Genomic DNA, 23,227 nt, shown 5'->3' with positions numbered 1-23,227 from the left:
TTTCTTTAATTTAAAATAGTATTGTTATTAGCAGGAAGTAAAGTGCAGGAATAATGAAAATATATATAGTATTAGTTTTTTTAAAATACTGTAAATGTAATACTAAAATGCGCTATGCATGGGTTGTAATCATGTATTGACGACTTTCAACACACTCTATCTATTGTATACTAAATAATAATATTATTTTATACAGCATCAAAAATGATTCCTTTAACTTTCACTAAAATTATGACGGAAACAATATTTTAACATCACATATTAGGCTGCCTTACTTACATTGAGGAACATCAGTTTATTATTCTAACTTATAAACAAATATAGCCACAAGATTCAAAATGCGTTACAAGTGAACAGACCATTACATTGAACGATCAAATAAGAGGAAAGGGCCCTCAACGGGGGGTTGAAACATTGTAACAAGTAGTCTAGCATCGCGTTGTACAAAAACATAATGTGTTACTATAAAGGCAACAAAGAGTAAATACCCCCGCCGCAGCAAACCTGCAGACTAAGCGAATTTCAACTTTTCTGATTACATTTTTACTCAAATATTTCCATAAATAAGACATATTATTTATTCCCTATTAAAATAACATTAAATTTAACAAGTGCTTAGGTTTGCTGCTACGGGGAAGGTAAAAAGTGTTTTTTGACCATACGTGAATAGTATGGGATGAAATAAATAAATTTGCCAAATTTTATCAATATATATCCATAAACAAGTAAACTACAACAATTTTTATTTTCTCCATAAGAATAACATGGGAATTTAAAATTAAACTATTTTTGAATTTTCTCCGTGATCGTTAGGCATACAACAGCGCTTCAATATACCAAATTATTTCTTTTTTTAAGCTCTACAAAACGGTTTACAAATAAATTGCAAATTTTTTTGTTTTTCGCGTAAAAAATGGGGAAAACACATTTTTACCCCATAAAACCCCCCATAAACCCCTGTTCCCATGGTCCGATTATGCTGGATCGCGAACTCGTTCGAATAAACGTAGGTTTACACGTTTGTACCAAATTTCATCAAAATCGTATCATTTTTGCTCGAGTTATCGCGCTAACGGACACACATATATATATATATATATATATATATGAATTTGAACGGATGGTGTTTTTGGCCTCTAGGGACCTCAAAATGAAAAAGTAAATCGGTCCCGCGTCCAGGTCTTACCATGAGTACTACGGTAATAGCTTATTCCCTATATGGGAAATTCGCTAAAAACATTGCTGCGTGATATTGTTGATGGTTACATTCTTTTAATCTCGTGTTACTTCATATGTTTCATTCATATGTTGCAGTTTGAAGCTATGAGAATATTTTTTATAATCAAATGTTGTCCGTTTCAACATATAATTTTCGATAATAACAATACTATTTATGAAAAATTACCATTACGTAAAACCCGTTTTAGTACATTCGTTAAGAGCTATAGAAAGGAAACTAGAGAAAAGAACATTGTTAAATTGTTTGCTAAATAGTCTCAAGAAAAAGACATATTTCACTTTATTTTCAAGACTCAATCAATATTATGGCAACACATTGTTTCACAGTCAGTATTTTAAAATAGAACAATAGTTTTACATTTACAAATAGAAAAAAAACGATTACTATAAAAATTAGTTTCATTGGAGCTAAATCCAGTCATTTTGTTATTTGGCACCGCGTTCACTGATTGCAATCCTTAATTTGATGATGATTGATGTGTATTTGTTAGCACTACAGCTAAATCAGGGATGACTCAATTATCAGGTCACCTGATTGCATTTGATAGTAAATTGTATTTAATTATATTTGCCTGCAATTTGTCACAATCAAATAAATATTTTATTAGCATTTTTAACCAACTCTCAATAATTATATGTCTGTATTTGAAGTGTATACATATAAAAAACAACACTCTTGTTTTTTTGTTTAAGGAATTACTTTTGCGCTTTCAGGGAGCTTATTAACAAACCTAACTCAGTTGGTTTTAAAAGATTTACCTGTTTTGGCCAACCTGCGTTGTGATAAGTCAAGCTTATCCTTGTATCTAGTGTTATGTAAATGGAAGTGTTCCCTGGTGGTGAAATCTGAAAGATGTAATTTTATCTATCTTAAAATAGATCTCTATTTTCTTTATCTTGCACTATAAGTATTTGTGCCTGGTAAGGGTGAACATAAAGTAAGAGAAAGAGGTAAGTAGAAGGGGGAAAACTCTTCAATTGTATTTCAAACTAAATGAATCTTAATTTTTTACCGTGGTAATTGAATACTCTTTAAAAAGATTGCATCTCACTGTGTGAAAATGGAATAGAAACTTTTTGATATTAGAAATTAGGAGGTGTTGGTATTAATTGAATACCCAATTCCTTGGTGTCGAGACCTGTAAACAAAATTACCCCAGAGTCTTATAACGTGGCGAGACTCTCTACAACGAAACCAACACTAATTACTTGGTAATTGATGGAGATGGTAAATTTGACATAGTTATTAACTGAGCTTTAGTCACCGTGAATATTTAAGGTAAATATATTAATAGAACTTTTAAGGAATATAATATTTTAAAATGGTATTCAACGTATGATAAACTACTTATCCAATATTATGATAATCAATAATTTACCTTTTAGCAGCAGATTGTAATGTTTTGTAAATTGATATTGTAAACTTTTCATACAAAATCATAAACAAAATTTTTATTTTGTAGTTTTTTATTAGAGTAGCAAAGTAGGAGAATGTGACTAAGAAACTTTCTTGACTACAAAACAATAAAATTTATTTCCGAATGAAATTAAAATAAATACCTTATTTGAAAACACATAAACGAATTTTTTTACGTTATGTCAGTACCATGCCATGCTAAATCGTGGAACTTAAATCTCAGTAGTTTCCTACTAACGTTTTCATATTAAGTGGAAAATTATGTAAGGGAAAATTTTTTTCTTTCTAATTTTACTTTTTATTAAGTTGAAAAAGGTGTTTTATTGTATTGGAGCAGTATTGTTTTGGAATTGTATTGTATCTGCAGATAAATAAATAAAATGTTATTGAATTATAATATCTTCATTATATCTGCATTTTACCATTGTCTGCTAAGCTTAACGTTTATTACAAAATAATTAATAATAAAATAAGTAAATGAATCATAGGTATGGACATTTTTGGTTACTGATCAGTAGGCTTATTGGTGGTCATCCAAAGCTGAAAAATGTAATGTTTTTACAATATCTACCATTATTTTCTTCCAACTTACATCTGGTATGTACCAGTTATGCACCTATAAAATATGTTCATTTTATACATATGTGCATATGAAAATTTTAGACATATTCCATTATAGTGAGGTATGTTTATTTATCTTTACAAAGAACTACTGCATAAAATACCATTAACTCGAAAAGAAATATCAACAGTTGGCTTTAAAATACAAATCAAATATTAAAATAATATATATCTATTAAATATACTATCATTACATATATTATATATAGGCCTACTTATACAAAACAATGATTAAAAACTAAAAAATTTAAATTCTGCAGCTCTGGAGTATGAACATTTAAGATGCTTTTAAATATAATCCATGGAAATAAACCTTTTCTATTAAACTACCTTCAAATTTTCCAATGTGAAATTCAGTGAGACAAATTGCAGCAGTTTGTTACTCAGTCACTCTCGATGGTTGTCACTTTGAGGTTTTTCCTACCACAAAATTTCGTGATTGATTCTTACACATGGCTAGGAACAAGGCTAAAGCTATTGTGGAAATACAGAATTTGTTTGTGAAAAAGCTGTTTTATTGTTTAAATGGCTCAATAATAAAATTACGAATCCATGGTTCTAGCCTATAGTGTATTGAAAGAACTTTACCATGTATTCATTTTATGTCAAAAGTATATTCTGAAGTTGTAAACGTTGCATTTTCTTATCGGTTACTTCCAAACGTTTACCATCCCAACAAATATAAACTCCAAGTTATCACACCTGTAGCCAACACCAAAAAGTTTAAAATTTGTTAAACTAGTAACTTTTATATATCTTGAGCTGTGCAAACACATTATTTTAGCTAAACTTTGCATAATTTTAGTTAGGTTTGTAGTTTTAAGAGAGCAAATTTAGTTTAGACTCCTACATAAGATGGTGGCACGTAGGTAAAGCGATACTAGAAACAGATCTAGAATGGATTTGCAAGGGAAATTTCAAAATCTACATATTATTTGTGTGTAAAACTTTGAGGATGAAGCAGGTTTAATCTTTAAATATGACAACAAAGTTAATTCGTCGTATCGTAAGTAATTTTATAATTGTTTATTAAGCATTTAATAAGTGTATTCAATACAAGGTTTAGCGGTATATTTATACAGTAAATCCGATTCTATTTGGGTTGTAAGATCAAAATCCTAACGTAAGCAGTAGCATTAATATTAAAACAGTTTTGTTTATCTGTCTTTTCGTGATCCAAAGAAGCCAAAGCTCAGCTATACGTCTAATATACATCTTAAACAAGGATCGTTTTTATTGAAACTCTTAACTACTGATGTAAATTGTACCGATCCTCGGAGCTGCCCAGAGCTAGTTATTTATTTTAAACATATTTTTATTTCACAATTAACTCATATTTATACAGTTACAGCACCAGGGGCACGATTAAAAAAAAGATAACCTTGGGCACGGGATTAGCAACTAGTTCTGGGTTAAAAATGGTATACATGGTAAAGGTGATTTTAACTAATTCTTTGGAAGTAACATTTAAATCATAAATGTTAAACATGTTTTAAAAAGTTTTACTAAAATGGAATGGCTATTTACACTATTTATAAGATTAACTATATTTAATTGTCATTCTCTAACATCTCGACTGAAAAACACTAATGCGGATTAAATAATATAAAATTATATATAAACTAGCTGTAATAATTAACTTTTATAATGATTAATTGATTATTAATAATTAGGTAAAAGAATATTCAAAAACTTTGGTAACTAATAAAGAAACACTCTTTGGCTTAACATATAGGTAGTGTGATAGATTAGGTAGTCCAGTTTAGTTATGGAAACTATTTTTTAATACTTCAAAGTGAAAGTAAAAGAATTATAGTATTTAATATTATTGCTAATTATTTAAAACTATTAAAAATTATTTTAAAATTATAAAAGTGTTTAAAGTATTAATGATTTTCTTTAAAACAAAACACCTGTATTTTCTCACCTTTTGTGTCTTTTGAATTGTGAAACTGTTTAAGTTATCTAAACAAATAAGCAGAGTCTTAAAACAGAGTTTAAAATATTATAATATCACATTTTTTTATAAAAAAAAAACTGGTTTTATAACATTTAATTATGTTTAGGTATTCATGCAAAAGCGCATGTTAAAAACTCATTTAATGGTGCATTACTTTAATTAAACATTAATTTCGTAATATTTTTTCATAACACATTCTTTATTCTGAAAAAATGTCAATTTTACATGATAACTTGTTTATCAAATCTTCCTATTACTACAAGGGAAATTCCAATTATTAGGTTCACTGCATTAAAACTCGTGCGATTTAATTCTCACAAATAAGGTTATTTAATTTCCCTAATTTTAAATGTAAGTTATTATACTTTTTAAGTTAATTTTATATTTTAGGGAAGTCAACTATATATCTAATTATTATGCTATTAAATACGGAATGTTTATGTAAATGTTGACTAATTACCTCGAGATTAGAGAGTTAATTTGTTTTGTAACATCCCTCTCTTTTTAGGGTATAAGTTTGCTTACCTACTACTAATTATTTTGGCTAACGTTTTCATTCTAATCATATGTTAATAAATAAAATGAAATCCAAGCAACCGATGTTTTCTTATGGTATAATACTACCTAAAGTTTATAATGGAATGAGGACACAGTGGAAAATAAATTGGTTCTTTGAATCTAGTGTTTATAGAATATAAACTCTTTGGTAACCCTCATCAACAGAAATGACGTTGTTTCTTTCAATCAACAATCAAGCGAAATACGAACAGAACTAAATAAAAGAAAGGTTTAAATTTTCAAAAAATTGTATTTTAATTTGAATAAAAAAGGTAAATAAAAATATAAATTTGTAGAAAATTTTAAACTTTTTTTCAATGTTTGTTGTTATAAATAATTAACTATATCGACGGCCAACAATGAAACTTTAAAGATCCGTGGGACGTAGCACGAGGAATACTTAAGAACAGGAATCCCCTTCGCGTTGCCAAGGTCCTTGATCTACAACAATGCGAATAAGAATCTCAGTGAGCAAATTAAAGTAAAAGAATGTAATACACTTATGACGCTATCAAGTATGTTTAAACTATATCAAATTTGATACAATAAAATATATCAGAAGGGATTTACTAACATAGGCATTTTCCACAAATTGTATTTTAAATATTATACTGATCATTATGGTGATTCAATCTTCAATCAAACTAATGACTGACCTTTAAATGATTAACTTAAAGTCTATATCGTGTATATTTAAAAAGTCTCTAGATGTTTCATAAGTAAAAAGAGAGTTGTACATTTATCTTTTATTATATATTTATCAATTATTGCAGTACCGGTATTTTAATGAGTGTGTTAGAGGACAAAACTCTTGAATATATACGTAATTATTTATCAAAGGTAAATAATTTCAAACAGATGTATAACGCTTGTATTCACTTAGAGACTGTGAAAAAACTTTGAAATCTGCTTTGGTAAAGAAGCTTAGAAGGGGCAATCTAATTTATGAACTCAATTGGAAACAGTATTACTCTGTTCTCAGCCTTCACAATATTTAATGGGTTATTTTATGAATGATTTACAGAAATAAGGGTAGTCATTTCCTTATAGTTTATATATTATCAGATATATAAACTATAAGAGACTCGTAACTCATATATTTAGTCTGATGATGATTGAGTGTCCAATCAATATAGATTACCACTTACCATAGTGTAATAGTATATTACGTTACTAGTCCTGAAAATAAGTGTTTACCGGACGAGTGTGGTCGTTCCCGTGCGAGACGAAGTCGAGTACGGGATTACCATACGAGTCCGGTACACACATTTTGGACGAGTTACGTACGATAGTTTACGCCATACTACTTAATTCGTACAAATCCTTATATATTTCCACCAACTAAAGGACTAAACATCACTAGTCATAACCTCTAAGAGAGGTTATGTTTTTGTTTATAACCACTCACTGCCACCTAAATACAGTATAATCAGCTGATTGGTGTCCGGCAAAACTCATTGCAGCACAGTAGTACGCAATGAAACCCCATTTGAATAAGCTGGCGGCAAACAGCTGTTTTCTGGACTAAATCCTTGCGTGGGAAGTTCGTCATAATAATGTAGTGTGGCGTAAAAGTATTTAACTACTACCGTTTTTTAAAGTAGCCATTTCAGTCCAGTTCTTAGAATTGAAAAGTTTCACTTTACAGCTGTTTACTTTCATATCCGCATAGTTTCATTTCATATCCGCATAGTTTTCTCATATCCACACAGGTAACGGACCAATGAGGTTCAAGTTTTGAGAGAAAAGAATTAAAATTGTAATGCTTCGAACGTCAACTAATCAGCTGATCAGTTGACCAATTTAATTGTTGATCCGACTTGTTCATGTTGATACTCGCGTATTCTTAATTAAGTTGGTGGAAGTCCAAAAATAAATGAAATATTTGCCGAATTGTACCTGATACGATATTATTTATGGTAAGAATGCTGCTAGCAATGTAATATTTAACGAAGTAGTTTAACAAACACGTAATTACAGGAAATCAGCTGATTATACAACAAGTCGTTGCATCACTTTCAGTGGCAATGACAATACACGAAAACATAACCTCTCTAAAAAGTTATCATTAGTGATTGTTAGTAATTGAATCCAGATTGATAGTAATTAAAAAACGGTCGTAGGTAAAGTAGTGTACGCAACTCGCGTTAATAGTCTTTACGACACTCGTATAAGTTTTTAAGGCACTCGCCAAGGCTCGTGCCTTAAATTTTCTACTCGTGTCGTAAAGACTCACTTAACGCAATCGTTGCGTAAACTACTATTACCGTCCTGTGAGTCAACAAATCAAGCATAACTATGTGTTTAAAATTGTATTAGATGTATCTTTATTTACCTTCTGCTATTATGTTTCCATAAAGATAATTTCAATGAATAAGAACATAAATTCGTCGTTTTACTTTGTTTATGCTATATCCAGAACAAAGAATAATTTACAACATATAAAGCCAATTGAACTTCATATCCTTTTCTCACCAAAATAAATTTCTTTTGCAAGGAAACATGTTTGTAATGCTTAAACGAATAAACTTTAGGCTCCTAAAGATGTTTTATCTAGACTTACAATGAAGTATTTATCGTATCAATTCCAAGCTTTACTTGGCTGTCATACAGTTATTGTTTCAATCATTTATAGAAAAAATTGCTCTCTTCGTTACATTTTTAAATGTACCTATAGAATTAATTTTTTAACATTTTAACGCATGTTTTGATAATTGTATTTTATAAGTAAAAACCAAATTGCAAAGAACTCAAAGCTCTTATTCGACTTTTAATTACAAGTATATTGTATACCTTTGTTATTCTACCTTCTATGTTCATAAACATGTGTTTGTTAGACAATACCTTTGCTTCACAATGGCAAAGCAGATTTCGTCATGTAGTTGTGCGAGACAGTTCAAACTTATATCCTGTGCTTGTAAAACTTTTGTGAGCTCTGTTGTCCTCTACCTTGCTTTACAAAGGTCAACTTTAATTAGTAGAATGCACTGAACTGTAAGGAACACACTCAAATGTACACTAATAGACAGGTATTTGAAGTATATTGTACACTCGTAACAATTCCAGTAAAATATCATTTTAAAATATCATTATTTTATGATTAATGATAAATATCATTATCATTATTTTAAAATAGCATTTTAGTAAAACACGAATGCCTTTTAAGGAACAACTATTCGAATAAATCATTTGCAATCCTATACTTGAAAGGAGCTCTAATAATGTGTTGGCAACGTTGATCAATATTTAAATGACATACAACCATTAGGTTAATGGTAATTTTATATATCAAATTAAATTGCTGGTTTGGGTTTCTATTGTATGTACGTTTTAATACACACGATTCTCCACTTTAGACATTCTTTTCGCTTACGGGGTCTTGGACATACAGTCCAACGTAGGCTTTAAACAACGAATCACAATATTACCATGTAGAAAAATCCATTGGCGATGGGCGAAATGTAATCGCAAGACTAACATATTGAGCTTTGTACTTTACCTTCTAGTCAAGGTAATTTTCAAAACTTTATCATTCCGTCACACTTAATGTCTAGCCAAATTATTTGAAGATACAGCTTATTTTCGTTTAATGTATTTTACTGCTTAAAGTAAATTTGGATGGACGACATCCATATAAATTTAAATAGTTTTTTTCTATTACACAGGAAAATTGGAATTTACCAAAGCCAGATGTGAACCAAGTTAATAAAAAACCATTTCAACAATATGCTGTAAGGTAGATTATTAGCTTTAGTCTACAAAGAAAGAAAGAATGGTTCGTTGGAAGTGGCTTAGTGTACGTCACTAGTTTTTGCGAGGGTTTCCTTTCTCATACAACAGTTAATACTGACTCTAAAAGATAATTTAATGTTAACTTCTTGTGTTAACACTAAACACTCTCTTACTAGACATAATATGTCCCGCTGAGAAGAATACTCACCCTCTTTACGAGGCCATAGTATGATGACAGTGTTTTGGATATTAAAACCGTTTAAATATGCCATACTATCAGCTTTTTGGTTGTTTTTCATTTTTTCTTGGATTAAAGTACAATTGTGACCCACCAAGGGAAAAGGGACCTTATCTTCCAGGACAAAATTTTACAGTACGAGAAGTTTTAGTGGTTTAGGTAAAAAAAACCACATGTTCTGTTTTTGATAGTTTCTTAATCTATGTATGTTTCTAAACAATATTCAGTCAACTACACACTTGAATTCAACCTAGAATATGGTTAAAATAATTAATTTCCAAACCCTTGCAAGCTGCAGAAAAGGGACCTTAACTTCCCCAATGTTATTTAAATGGCTGGAAGTTAAGGTCCCTTTTGTTTTTGTGTCTTATTACACAATGATACTCGGCAAATCAGATGTTTTATGACTCCAGGCAAATCAGCTGTTGTTTGGCTCCGAACGGCGATGTTATGTTATCTCTTCCCCCCCTCCCTCCCTCTCCTTATCACTTGTGCACCTGGAGCAGGACTAGACTCTCAGGAATTTGTTTGTTTAGTTGAGTCACTGTTGTTGTTCCAAGCGCACCGTCCAGCTATGGAGGAAAATATTGCCAAAATTATCAACGACAGTTATTTTACCGGTGAAATAACCGATGACTTAAGGGAAGTATGTGAAGATTATTTTGCAAACCCAGTTAGTTCTTCGTCAGATTCTGAGCTTGAGGATCATGAGAGTCAGGAAGACGCTACAGAACTTAATCGTTCAAGTGAAGATGTCGAATATTTTAATATTGGTGATATACCCACCCTTGAGGTAAGCCTTTCTTATATTATTTATAAAATGTTTACTGTTAAATTTATTTTTCATTCAAGAGTATGAATTGTGTAATATAATATTTTCTTTAATGTTGAATATTCATTAAACAAGTTACATTAATCTACTTACTTGCTCTCTACACTTTCGACAATAATAATAAAAATAAAAATAATATAATAATACAATAAAAATAAATTTTAATTATTGTAGAATAACGAATTTCATAAACATTTTTGTGTAAATTTGTTGTATTTTCTTCAATACTAAAATATTCAACAAACTAGATACATTTTTTACAGACTTAACTTACTATAAAAACTAATTACGCTTATTAGCAATTTTTTTTATATTAGTATTAATAAAATTGTATTGCACAGGATATTGAAATCTTGCCTAATCCAGGACCAGAACCTGAAGATGGAGTAAATGAACCTGATCCAGATCGTCCTGAGGCTTCCGATAAAGATGTTGCTGCAGGTCCAAGTACTCAACCTCCAAAAAAACGATCAAAAAGAGTAAAAAAATAAAAAATAATCTTCTAGCATTGACACTTTGTATGCTGCAGACTATTAATAACTTGTTTTACTAATGTAGTATATAAATACAAATATAATAAAACCTTTGTATTTTTAATTAGGTAGTAATACACTGTATCTTTAAAATGTTGGTTTTTTTTCAACCCCAATCCATTTAAGGGAGGTTAGGCTAACAATGTAAATAGTTATCTCAAATTCAATCATCAATTATTATTCTGCTTTAAATTCCTGACAAAATGATATGTAAAACATGGCAAATAATCCAAGTAGTATAAAAAATATCTTTGCTTGAAAATTAGAAAACTTTGGAGCGCGATTTCTTAAAACTACGAATTTTAAAATAAAAACTTTAAACACCTATAACTTTGGCATTTTTTTAGATATCTTAATAATTCTTTCACCAGTGTGTTTGGTTAATAGTCCAGATTAAGAATATACCAATAACTCAATTTTGAATTTTTTGAAGTTGAGGTCCCATAGAGATTTTGTTATATTTAGGATTTAGTTATGTAAGTTAAATTCAAATAAACATATGTATAACAATGAGTAGCACCTCTTGCACTACATTCACTCAGAGGGTTTACGTGAAACAAAGACTACGAGTTATATATTTTCATTAATGTCGTTTTCATTATAGTAAAGTTATAACTTTAATAACATTCATTTTGTAACAGGTTTGTCAGGTTTGTCATTATTTTTTGTCTCACAAATATTTTCACTGTTACCAATGGTTGTTAAGGGAACAAAGTTTACAATATTTCTATTTATTTTTACTTATTTTTGTTTGACAAATAAACAGTAATTAAAAATTATCAGTATAGTGATCTAGAATAAAAAATCGTACAAAGCTATTAGACTCAACTTATGAGCAATACATGTGTTTATGGTACTAGTGAACCATGAAAAATCGTATGGATCAAAAATGAATTTGGCCAATCTGCTTAAATGCATATTTGCGATGAAGTTGTACAGGTATTTTTTTTAGTTGAAAAGGTTGATGGTGATATCTTAGCTTAAACCCAAACTACACATTTATGTAGTTACAACTTATCATTCTGATTTATCAGTTTGATCATTTTGTTTGATGTAGATTTTCTGCCAATCCTTGAAGTAAGTCTATACAATCACTTTGGTTTCACCAATAATTTCGGGCACAATGTTTATTTTTTAATTTTTTTTTATCACAAATGTTTATACATTTGTATTTTATATGTACAGTAATCCTATCAGTTTTTCATAAGTGTTTTTTATTATTTACAAAATATTATTCTGTGCAGGTATTTTCGTATGTAGCCAATACTGAGAAACTCCTGGACAATATGTTTCCTTTAAAAGAAAGTCTCTACAACTAATTCGTCGTTATTTTAGCAATATTTAACTTTTAGAACTAATTGTACTGTTATGCAAAGTGTCATCGCAAAAACGTATAAGAAATATAAACAAAGTACATATTTTTAGTTTCAAGAGGATGCAAAACTTTAAGAAATATAGTATAATATATTACTCATAACTGGTTGAACCAATGATATGAACGTTAAGTAGGCCCTAATACAAGTTTTCAAAATCATTGTTCAACCACATTCACTCCTCAGGCAATAACGTTGTAAGAGCTGTAACAACTTAATAAGCCTGTACGGTGTAGGCAGAGTGGAGTCCTTGACAAGTCTAGCAGCAATTGACTGCAAAAACTGCTACCTTTACGAAATTATTTCTATTGTTCCTTACAAAGTTCACATATTAGGTCTAATATCAGTATTTTTTTTTTAATATAAAGAATCAGCAGTACATTTAGATATTTTAACTACGAGCATTAATGACGATTATGATTTATTTCCTCGGGATATTCAACCAAAATATTATACTGTATTCGAGATAACCTTGAAATAGTGTGCTGTTTTGGTTGTAATGAGAGTTTTAGTCTGTTATTATATGCTACTAAATTAAAGCTAAAGACCTGGGGTTTGTCCAGTAAAAAGGCTAACTTCGGCTAGAAGTACTTTCACCCACCTCTTTTATAATAAAACACATCTGCAATCAAACCGGTAAAACTTTAAATACGTAATATCACATAGTTTACTCAATAGTTATCATAGCTGTTTACTAAAAAAGCGATGACATAAAAAGTTTATTTTGAGCCATTTTACAAACCACTTTTCGGAAGTTTGTAATTTTGAAATTACTTCACCAATAACAGTAACAATAACTTACAATCCGACTTCCTTGATTAGTTTATTATTTTCTCAGTGAAGAAGAAAACCAATACACTTCAATTGATCAAATAATTGAGGAAAACTCGGAAGAAATGTTATAGTTATTGCATTATTTGTATTGTTGATATATTTTCAGCATCTTTGCTGAAAGTAACATAATTGTCTATGTTCATCTTGTATTATTTTCTGAGAAATTCTGCTTTAATACAATTTTACTCTATACAAGGTATTACACATTTATAATATACATTATCTTGTCAATGTACTTATTAAAATGATAGGGATAAGGATGCTATATTTATTTATTTTAACGTTTCTGTTTATTACAGTGAATAAATTGATTATGTTATCGTTATAACATTAATTTTTTTTAACCATTATCTTTATGGCAGTCCTTTACCTCCAATTGCAGTAAAATATGTATAAGATGGTATGAGTTATCCAACTTTTATGTTTGAAGCAGAAACATTAAAATCTCCCAGAAAACAAAAGCTAGGTCAACTATATAAAATTTTATAAAAAATGTATTCACATATCTTGGAATGATTTAACTCTTAAATCTAATGTACACAATATTTACTGTACTTTAATTTTCTTTTTGACTATTTTATTTTGTGTTCCGTTGTCGTTGTGACAAATTGGGGTTTTAACTACTCTACATTAATCTGTTGTGTGGTGTGCAGTTGTAAAGTTAGCTCAATGATTTGTTTTTGCATACCATATTAGTAAAAGGTGGACAACTTCCGTTAGGAGACTTCGTTAACATTTCCTAATGATAGAACGAAACAGAAGGTAAACTTGAAACGGAAGCAGGCCAAAGTTATGATTGCAAACTGTAAACAGCTTCCTGTGTTTTTGTAGGTAGAATTCACTGGCTGTTTGGAACAAACTCCGAATATAGTTTTGTCAAAACAATACCAACCAACATGTTTGACAACAGATAAATACACATTTTATAACAGATAAAAAATTACAAACTTGTTTTCCACATAAATTAATTGGTTTATGTACAAAAGAGGGGTTGATTTGTTACCAAGATCCTTGGTTACAAAAGTAATCATTTATGCTGCGAACTTAAGATGTTATACATTGTTTGCATAACGATTTATGCGATCGAATTTGTTACAACCTAAATAAAATGTATTTCCTTATACGCGCGTATTCAATACAATATAAACATGTTATATAAATCTAAATACTTCATTAAGGATAAAGTGTACAGTGGAAGAATTATTATTGTCTAACTAAACATTTTTATTTTGCAGGCTACTGTTTATACATGTAATTATTTTCCTTGGAATATGTAAGTACAATAAAGAACATAATGTCATAAAAGAAACTGCCTATAACGTTTTGAAAGAGAGGATTGCTTTAAGCTTGACAATGTGCCATATTACAGTATGGTCTACAAATATTTCCCCCATTTTTGTAAGATATGAAGTGTTGTTTTACTATCAATAAATTGATATTCCAAGCGTATTTTGTTATACTGTAATCTAAAATTAATATCCATTTTTCTTATTTAAGCACATCATAGTTAGTTCATTCATCCGTTAACTCAATTTGTAATATCTTTTTATTTAAATTATAGTTTGAGATTGATTTCTTTAATTTTTTTTTAATAAGGCAGGAAATTGCTAAACTGAAGTTATTATTTCTTCCTATACCTGTCACCTGTATATCTGAGTTCTTTCTTCTTTACAGTTCAGTATATTTAGCTAATCGAGTCTCGTACTTAAAACTAGGATGAGTACAATAGAGCTCACAACGTTTCTAACTCAGGTATATAAGTTTGAACATCTCAAACAACTACATGACTTAATCTGCTTTGCCATTGTAAAACGAGGATATTGTCTAATGAAAATTCATGTTTAGAATTAATAATTATTTCTCACTAAATGTATTGTATACTGTTTTTATCATGTAAAGTTAATAAGAAAATAATTTAAATTAAGAAAGTAATTATTTTAGCTACATTTAAATAATCTGAAGTGGGTTAAGTATTATAACTTATTTATACTACTATTAACCTACCCACTTTATTATTTATCTTGATGCTATACCTCTAATTTTATACTCGTTGTGTCGAGAATAATATTTTTACGGTAAGAAGATCAAGTTTATAAATGACAAAGAAAGGAATGTATTGTATTTTTCATACATAGAAATCTTTAATTAATCAGTGATGTAATATTAATCTAAAATACTTATGTTTGCTCCTGAAACAATTATGAAAAATAGTACACACGAATGAACAATTTTAGATTATCGAATTGTAAACAACGTATTCGTTACAAAAATTGAAAAAGGTTTCTTGTACTACACACACGCCGCAAATATTATTCTTTCATGTTAGGGAATAGTCATGAAATGAATTAAGGGATCAACCACTCAAATCAGAATTCCAAAAGCGTCAACACAATCTACAAAAAGGAAACCCAAGCAGGGAACTATCATTTCTACAACCTGGTGAAGCACTAACTATTGGAGTACAAATATAAAAACATTTGGAAGTAAATACATAGAAATTGGTAATGTCTCTAATAATAGGGGTTAAGTTTAATCGGTGGTACCACATCATCATATGACTGTACTGGATGTGCATATAATATATACTCTTTAAGAGGGAACATTGTGGGTAACATTAGTAAAGCTCTCATAAAACATTTAAATAGCCCATTACGTAAAGCCCTGTGTTATGAAACAAATATAGAGCTCGCGGATGTGTTAAATCACTTACCTTTATATTTCAAAAGCAGGAAGAGACTTTGTAATATCGCTTATGAGACGTTTCAATAGAGTAATAGCTTCAAGAATGCAATATACGCCACGGGTCCTATTGAGCTACATTTCTACATCTGTGTTAACCCTTAAGGAGAAAAATTTGACTTTATTAACTTTATCACATCTGTAACTAACACAGTTATGGCGGTTTTACTTGTTTGTGAAAAATTGACGCAGAGACCTTATTTTGGTGGTAAGTACTGGGAAACCCTGAATATAAATATAGCTTACTCCCATCTCATGAAAAATATCCCATGAAAAATAATTTCTATAAAATATTTTTTATTGTGATCATAAATTCTTTTAAATATACGTTGCAGGAAAATGATCTTTTAGTTGTTATTTCAGCTTGTATTGTACTATTGTAATATTTATAGTTAAAGTTAATCAGAAGTATATATAGAAAAAAATAACATACATATAGAAGGATATTAATTAAAGCCCCAACAAACTCAATTGTGTAATCTAAATCTACATTTTTCTTGTCTCAGTATAACAATACCAAATTGGGGAATATTTTGTATTGTGTAATATGAACCAGAACATCAGAAACAAGGAATCGAAGCACTGTTAATGTTTACTTTAACTTAGCTGGAGTTTAAATTACCTAATATGAGTATATTTTATGCAAATAGATGTTTATAAACAACATCTTAAAAAAAAATTATATATTTCTCATTTTTTTATTTCTTTGGGTGATTTTGGCTTTTATTATTTTTTTCAACTTAAACTTATTCACTAACACAATCTAAATAACAAATAAGTAGCTTTTTGCTGTCTCGTTTTACCTTTCACTTAGAAATTTTAAATATAATACAGTTCAAAGGTTTGCTTGAAATACATTCAAGGGTTCTTAGGGGTCTTTATAGCAGCAACAATATTTTGGGCCAGTTTTATTTGTAGTGATGTTAAATTAAGTTTAGTAGGAAATGTGAATGAATACGAGTACTAAAAGTTGTCTTACGTGTATACGTAGCAACAGTTCATTTGCTTTGTTATGAGCTCAGGGTTGTCTTATGTTGTTTCAAATTATTTTAACATTAATATTCTTTTTTTAGTTGCTGTTGGTAATTTTTAAATATTGATTATATAATTGAAATTAAAAATAGGCCTACTACACTGATTAACTTTTAAAAATTTTCCACTAATAGTAAAGCAAGAGTAATGAACAATATACATTTTTAAAAGAAAGATAACAGTTTCTTACATAAATACGCCTACTTGTTCTACATTCTACAATACAAAGCGAAAATTTAAATTTACATCCTCGCATTTATTTTAATATTTATGAGGCAGAAAATGAACCCTGGAAAGAAAATTGCAGAAAGTAGAATAAAGCAGACTTAAATTATTCTTCGCTGCAAGACGCTACAAATCCAAACCAACTCATATTTTGAGGGTGCCATTTCCATTTTAGAAACTTTCTACAAAGAATCCACTCAAATTTATTAGGTATATTAAGCTATGATTTGCAACAGTCTTATTTCAAAAATCTTAAAAAATATAACATCCAAGAAGTCTTACTAAATGATATTATCATAAAAAAATCTATTATTTAAAGTAAAAACCATTTTATAGCTTATGTATTTTATTTCATTAAAACAATTTTAATAAATAAAAAAACCGAGTGATTCCCATTAAACATTCGTTCTATATTTTGTAATGAAAGGAAGTAAAATAATGATTATAACTATTTCCCATTGAGTCACAAATGGAAAATCAATAAAATAATTTATGTTTTCACTCGTTTATTGTGAGACTTTATGTATCAAAATGACTTTATGAAAAAAAAATACGCTAATGTATAATTAGATTTATAACAATTGATAAGTTCTAGCTTGTGTGGTTTGTTAAGTTCAAAATGATGTCCATTTATGTGCACAAAGCAACATTAACCAATATACCTAATTTCATAACAATCAAATTAATGTACGTGTGCTATTACAGTTATCTCTGATGTGATTTAAATGTAATAGTTGCTCTTGAAGATAAGTATTATCTATTTCTTTGTATGCATAACACACACATTCAAGTTATCTTAAAAGACACTAGTGTTAAGTTGACAAGCACGCAAGTCTTTACACTGATAACGCTTCAAGTTGTATTCCGTAGTCTGTTGATTTGAGAGAAATAATATTACTTATTATACAGTGTTTATCATGTAAAGAAGTCGAGAAAAAAACATTTTAAACCTTAATACTTAATAATCGATATCATAAATGTTTTATACAATCAAAACACATTATCAAGTCACTTATACTTATAAGCCGATGTTATGTGTGCTATTACAGGATATCTCTGATGTGATATAAATGTAATACTTGCTCTTGCAGATACGTTAATACACATTTTAAGAAAATTTTACATGGATAAATTTACAATTGCACACATAGTGGTGAGTAAATGAAGTACCATTATTTTACTTCATTACCTAAATCGCATACTTCATATCATGGTAGTCTATTAATATACCGGTACGTTTTATTGAAAAGTAACGCTTGAATTTGGAAAACTGAATATATAATTTATGCAAGACAGAAAGCCAGTCAATGTCGACATTTAAATTTTAAGCAATTCTAAATATTGTTATAATAAACACGTTGAAAACGTTTGTAAAGTATTTGTTTACAAAAAAAAAATAAGAAAAAAAGAACATGAACATAAACAAAACTCAAGCTTTTCAGAAATGTAAAGTAGTAAATTAAAATGATTATAATATTACGTTAACACTAATGTGAAGAATAGTGATATTGCATTTATTATAATAAGTCATTAATTTCTTTAAATTTTTAATATTGTGTAGTTAATCAAAATATTACAAACACAACACCTATTATTAATTCTTCAATTAAAGTAAAAAGTGAATAGTAATTAAAACAAATTTAACGTATTTCATTGAGGCAATAGAATATGTTTACGACGTATCTTTACAAATAAGATTGATTAGAATTTCATTAAACTGTCATTTTATAATGTTGAGATTATAGTAGATTTGTAAGTACGGTATTCATTTTTACTGCTATCATGTTTTACAATATTTAACTTTAAGAGGATAAAAGTGTTAAGTATAGCAAATAGTTAATATACCATACAAACTTTATCCGAATACACAATAGCTAACAAAATTGCAGTATACTAATGTTAAATATATGTATTTATTTAGACTTTGTAAATGGCCTTAGAGCCAAAACTATAGTCAGTAAATATTTTAATAAATAATTTTACTTGGGTACTAAGTTTATTAATGTTTAATCTTTATTTATATATATATGTATTTATTATATTTTCTGGTAAATTCCATAAATATCGTTTTCATTTACGGTCCTTATACACATTTTAAGATAATGCTGATAATATACAAATGTTTGATGGACAAAGAATCGTTTTTCCAATGGAATAATATGTTTACAACAAGAAAACGTAGATTGTGCTTTAAGAAGGATATGTTGATTGTTATAAAATGTACATGTGATTTTTACCGATAAACCCATACCATACCATTTACAAATGTAAGTAAGTCGTTAAGTATAAGTGATCTGCAGGGTAAGTGTAGTACTGTAGTTTCAACTTGTCATAGCAAATATTTTTCTTTGATACAAAATTTGAACTGTATTATAACGTTTTATTTTATCAGAAATAAAGAAAATTAAAACTCATACTCGTATGTGGTGGTCTTCATAGGTATACAAGATCCCAATCTTGTAGAGATGGTACAGTAGTTCTAAGGGATTGTGTAGACCACAAGTTGCTTTGTAAGTGGTATAAGAGGTCGATTAGAGTATCGATACTAAATTGCGATTAGGTATGGACTAACCAGCATAGGTAGGCATATAAAAATATGCCTTGTAAATATGTAAATAATAAATTATTATTATTACCCTATTTATAACTTTACTTTTTATTGTGCTTGGAATGCCAGGGATTACGGAAATCAGGAGGTGACCGTTGATTAAGTAATTGTATATAAAATGTGTGTATATCTTTCTTAACGTTTCCAATATATTTATAGTTTTATTTTAATATCATTATTTATTGAACAATAATAGAACACCAGTTGCAAAGATTGTCAAAATCTTATCAAGCAATTCCAACTGTCTTCAAATCCTAATTAATCTACTTTGTTAAGTAACATCTCTCACAGCTGTCACTTTAAGCTTACATTGTTTAGCAATCAGTGCATAAATAACCAGTAACTTGAGTAGGCTGCCATTTTACTTATCGGTTTTGATGTATAACGGCAACCAAACTCAAATCTGTTGTTTTAATTTATATAATAGACGAAGAAAAGTAAAATTCTTCGTATAATACTTAAAATAATAAGCTATCGTATTGAACATGAGTACATCTTCAGACAATCATATAAAAAAATTAAGTAGGCTACGCCTCACGCGTGCATAACTTCAAAATGAAGAGTAGGAAATTGAACACTAGTTTTGTCAATGTTAAAAACTAACAAAACCAGTAGTTTCATAAGCCAAAGCTTTTTAACGGATCAGTTATATATTTTTCTAAAGCTTACGCCTTCCATTCAAAAGGTTTGAGGGTTCCGGAAAAATTACCACTAAATGTTTTACAAACCATCATGGAATACGATAGTACATATTAAACTTCAATATTTAATGGGACAAAAAAAAACTAAGTTCTGAAACGTATGGCCTAAAGTTTATGACGTACACTATACAGTGTTTATGAGTAAAAAATTTATTTCAGAAACGCAAAATGTTCTCAATAATTTACATTACGTTAAAAATACAAAACCTAACATGGAAGTTTAAAGAACTATGAAATATGAGGAATTTGATCATTTGCTTCAGTCTCTACCAGAAAGTAGTAAATTGAAATAAATGTAAAACTCTCATCAGGAAATGTTTGAATACATTACGTATTTTCTGCTTTAAATCTTTCTAATTATTAAAGCCTCAATAAGAAAAGCATTCGAACCAAAGCTGAAACTTGATTTGATTTTTCAATTTCCTGATGATCGACTTTGTAACATTTAGAAGGTAAACGTAAGAAAATGCAAGTGAATCAAGAATAAATTAGAGTGCAAGTCAAGTAGAGTGCGAGTAGAGTATTATACAAGAATGCGCAATTATTAAAAACACGAACACTAATTTGCATTTGCTTGTAAAATGTGATACGTAAATATTTCCTTATAAACATCTATAACAGATTCAAGTAAAAAAAAATTGCCAATGTTAAAGTCTGCTCACGTTTTGAACACCTCAGACATTTCCTTTCTTTCCACCAAAAGGATTTAGCGGTCACATAAAACGATGTTATTCCACAATAATATTAAATAAAGTGTGAAGAATTTTTCTTCTTAAAAATAGTTAGCCCCAGAATAGTTATAAAACCTTTCACTTTGAGTAGCTTAGGATAATTATGCTAACCCAATAAACTTTAAAGGCTCATTTAAACATGGAAATTAAACTTTATGTTGATGTCTGTTACTATCTAGAAGTTTCATTTATTTATGAATATAAATTATAAATATCCTCAACCTGTTTGACTCTATAACGATACTAACCTGAAATTGCTCCTACTTCATCACACTATTTTATAAGAATTCTCTAAGAAAAGATTTTGTAATACCGAACGTTGTTCATGAAAATACTTTCAAAAGAATTCAGCCTTACAATTGTCAATACCCTAGCAAAGCACTACCGGGTAAAACACACTTTTCTTTGTTAGTAGTTCCCATTATAAATGTAAAATACCCCCGCCGCAGCAAACCTGCAGACTAAGCGAATTTCCATTTACCTGGTTGGATCTTTACTAAAATATTCCCTAGAAATTGTCAGATTTATTTCATATTAAAAAAAAAAACCATTAATTTTGTTAGTATTTAGGTTTGCTGCTACAGGGAAGATATTTAGGTGTGTTTGTTTTATTGCAATGTCGATAGCTTAGTATGAAATAAACCGAATTTCCAAATTTGGTTAAAATATCAATAAAAATAACAAGCAAACTACAACAGTTTATTTATTCTCCTTATAACATGGGAATTTTAAATTTACAATATTCGTAATTATATCCGTAACCGTACCACAACGCTTTAATATACAATTTTTTTTCTTTTTTTAAGCTCTACAAAATGGGTTGGAGAGGAATTATTAAATGTTGTGTTTTTTTTGTCAAAAATGGGGAAAATCAATTTTTACCACATAAAACACTCCACGAACTCGTTTGTATAAACGTAGGTTTACATGTTTACAAGTATTTAAACCCCTTCTTAATTTTTATATGTGTAGGTACAAATATCAAAATCCACAAGAAAGGTCTGAGAAACCTGTGTAGTGTAGGCCTTTACACATTTACTATCTTTCAACGTATTTGTTTCCAAGGAAACAAAGGAACTGAAATTTAAGAAAAATATTTGTAAAGGCATAAGCAGCCTTCCCCGAACCATAAACTAAGACAACACTATGTCCAGAAAGTCGTCAGACCGTAAGTACTCTTGAACTTGTTATTTTTCCCAAAGTCTTAAATGTAACTCATTTGGTAAATGGTAAATAATTTTTGTAAACCCTTCGATATTTGTAAACTGTTAAGATTTACTGTAAAGGTAATACTTTTGCGGAGTTAGGTATTTTTTTTACCAAACTGAATAATATCAATATTCCTAACTTAAAATAGTAAAATAGTATAAAGTAGGTAACTAATAAAAGTTGTGGTATATGGATATTTTCATGATGATTCCTATATTTTAAAACTGCCTTTAAGCCGGATTTTCCAAGACGCAGAAGAGGAGCGCGGAGAGCGGAAAAGCAATTAACATGGTGTCCCACTCCACTTCTGGGAAAGCAGTAACATTAAATTACCTAAGACAAGAGGAGTCCGCTCTCCGCCCCTAGGAAATCAAAGCTTTAGCAAATAGAGAATATATCAGATTATAATTTTAAAGTTAATATTGAACTAGGGCGTTCACGAAGGCGTCGCTAATAGGATTGTAAAAGCCACACCTACCTAGCCTATCCACCTGCTCCGCCCTAGGCCAAATTATGCCCCCGAAAACCAAAAAGAGTAAAGCTTCCACCACCTCCCCTGACCACACACTAGACTCTCAGGACTCACAGGAAGAGATGAAAGACGTCTACTCTTGCCCAATTTGTACCCAGAATGTTCTCGACACA

Source organism: Macrosteles quadrilineatus, unplaced genomic scaffold (genome assembly GCF_028750875.1).
Source record: "Macrosteles quadrilineatus isolate MER2022 unplaced genomic scaffold, UCM_ALF_1.0 Scaffold_4__1_contigs__length_99947679, whole genome shotgun sequence".
Taxonomy (NCBI): domain Eukaryota; kingdom Metazoa; phylum Arthropoda; class Insecta; order Hemiptera; family Cicadellidae; genus Macrosteles; species Macrosteles quadrilineatus.
This window is presented reverse-complemented; position numbering follows the sequence as displayed.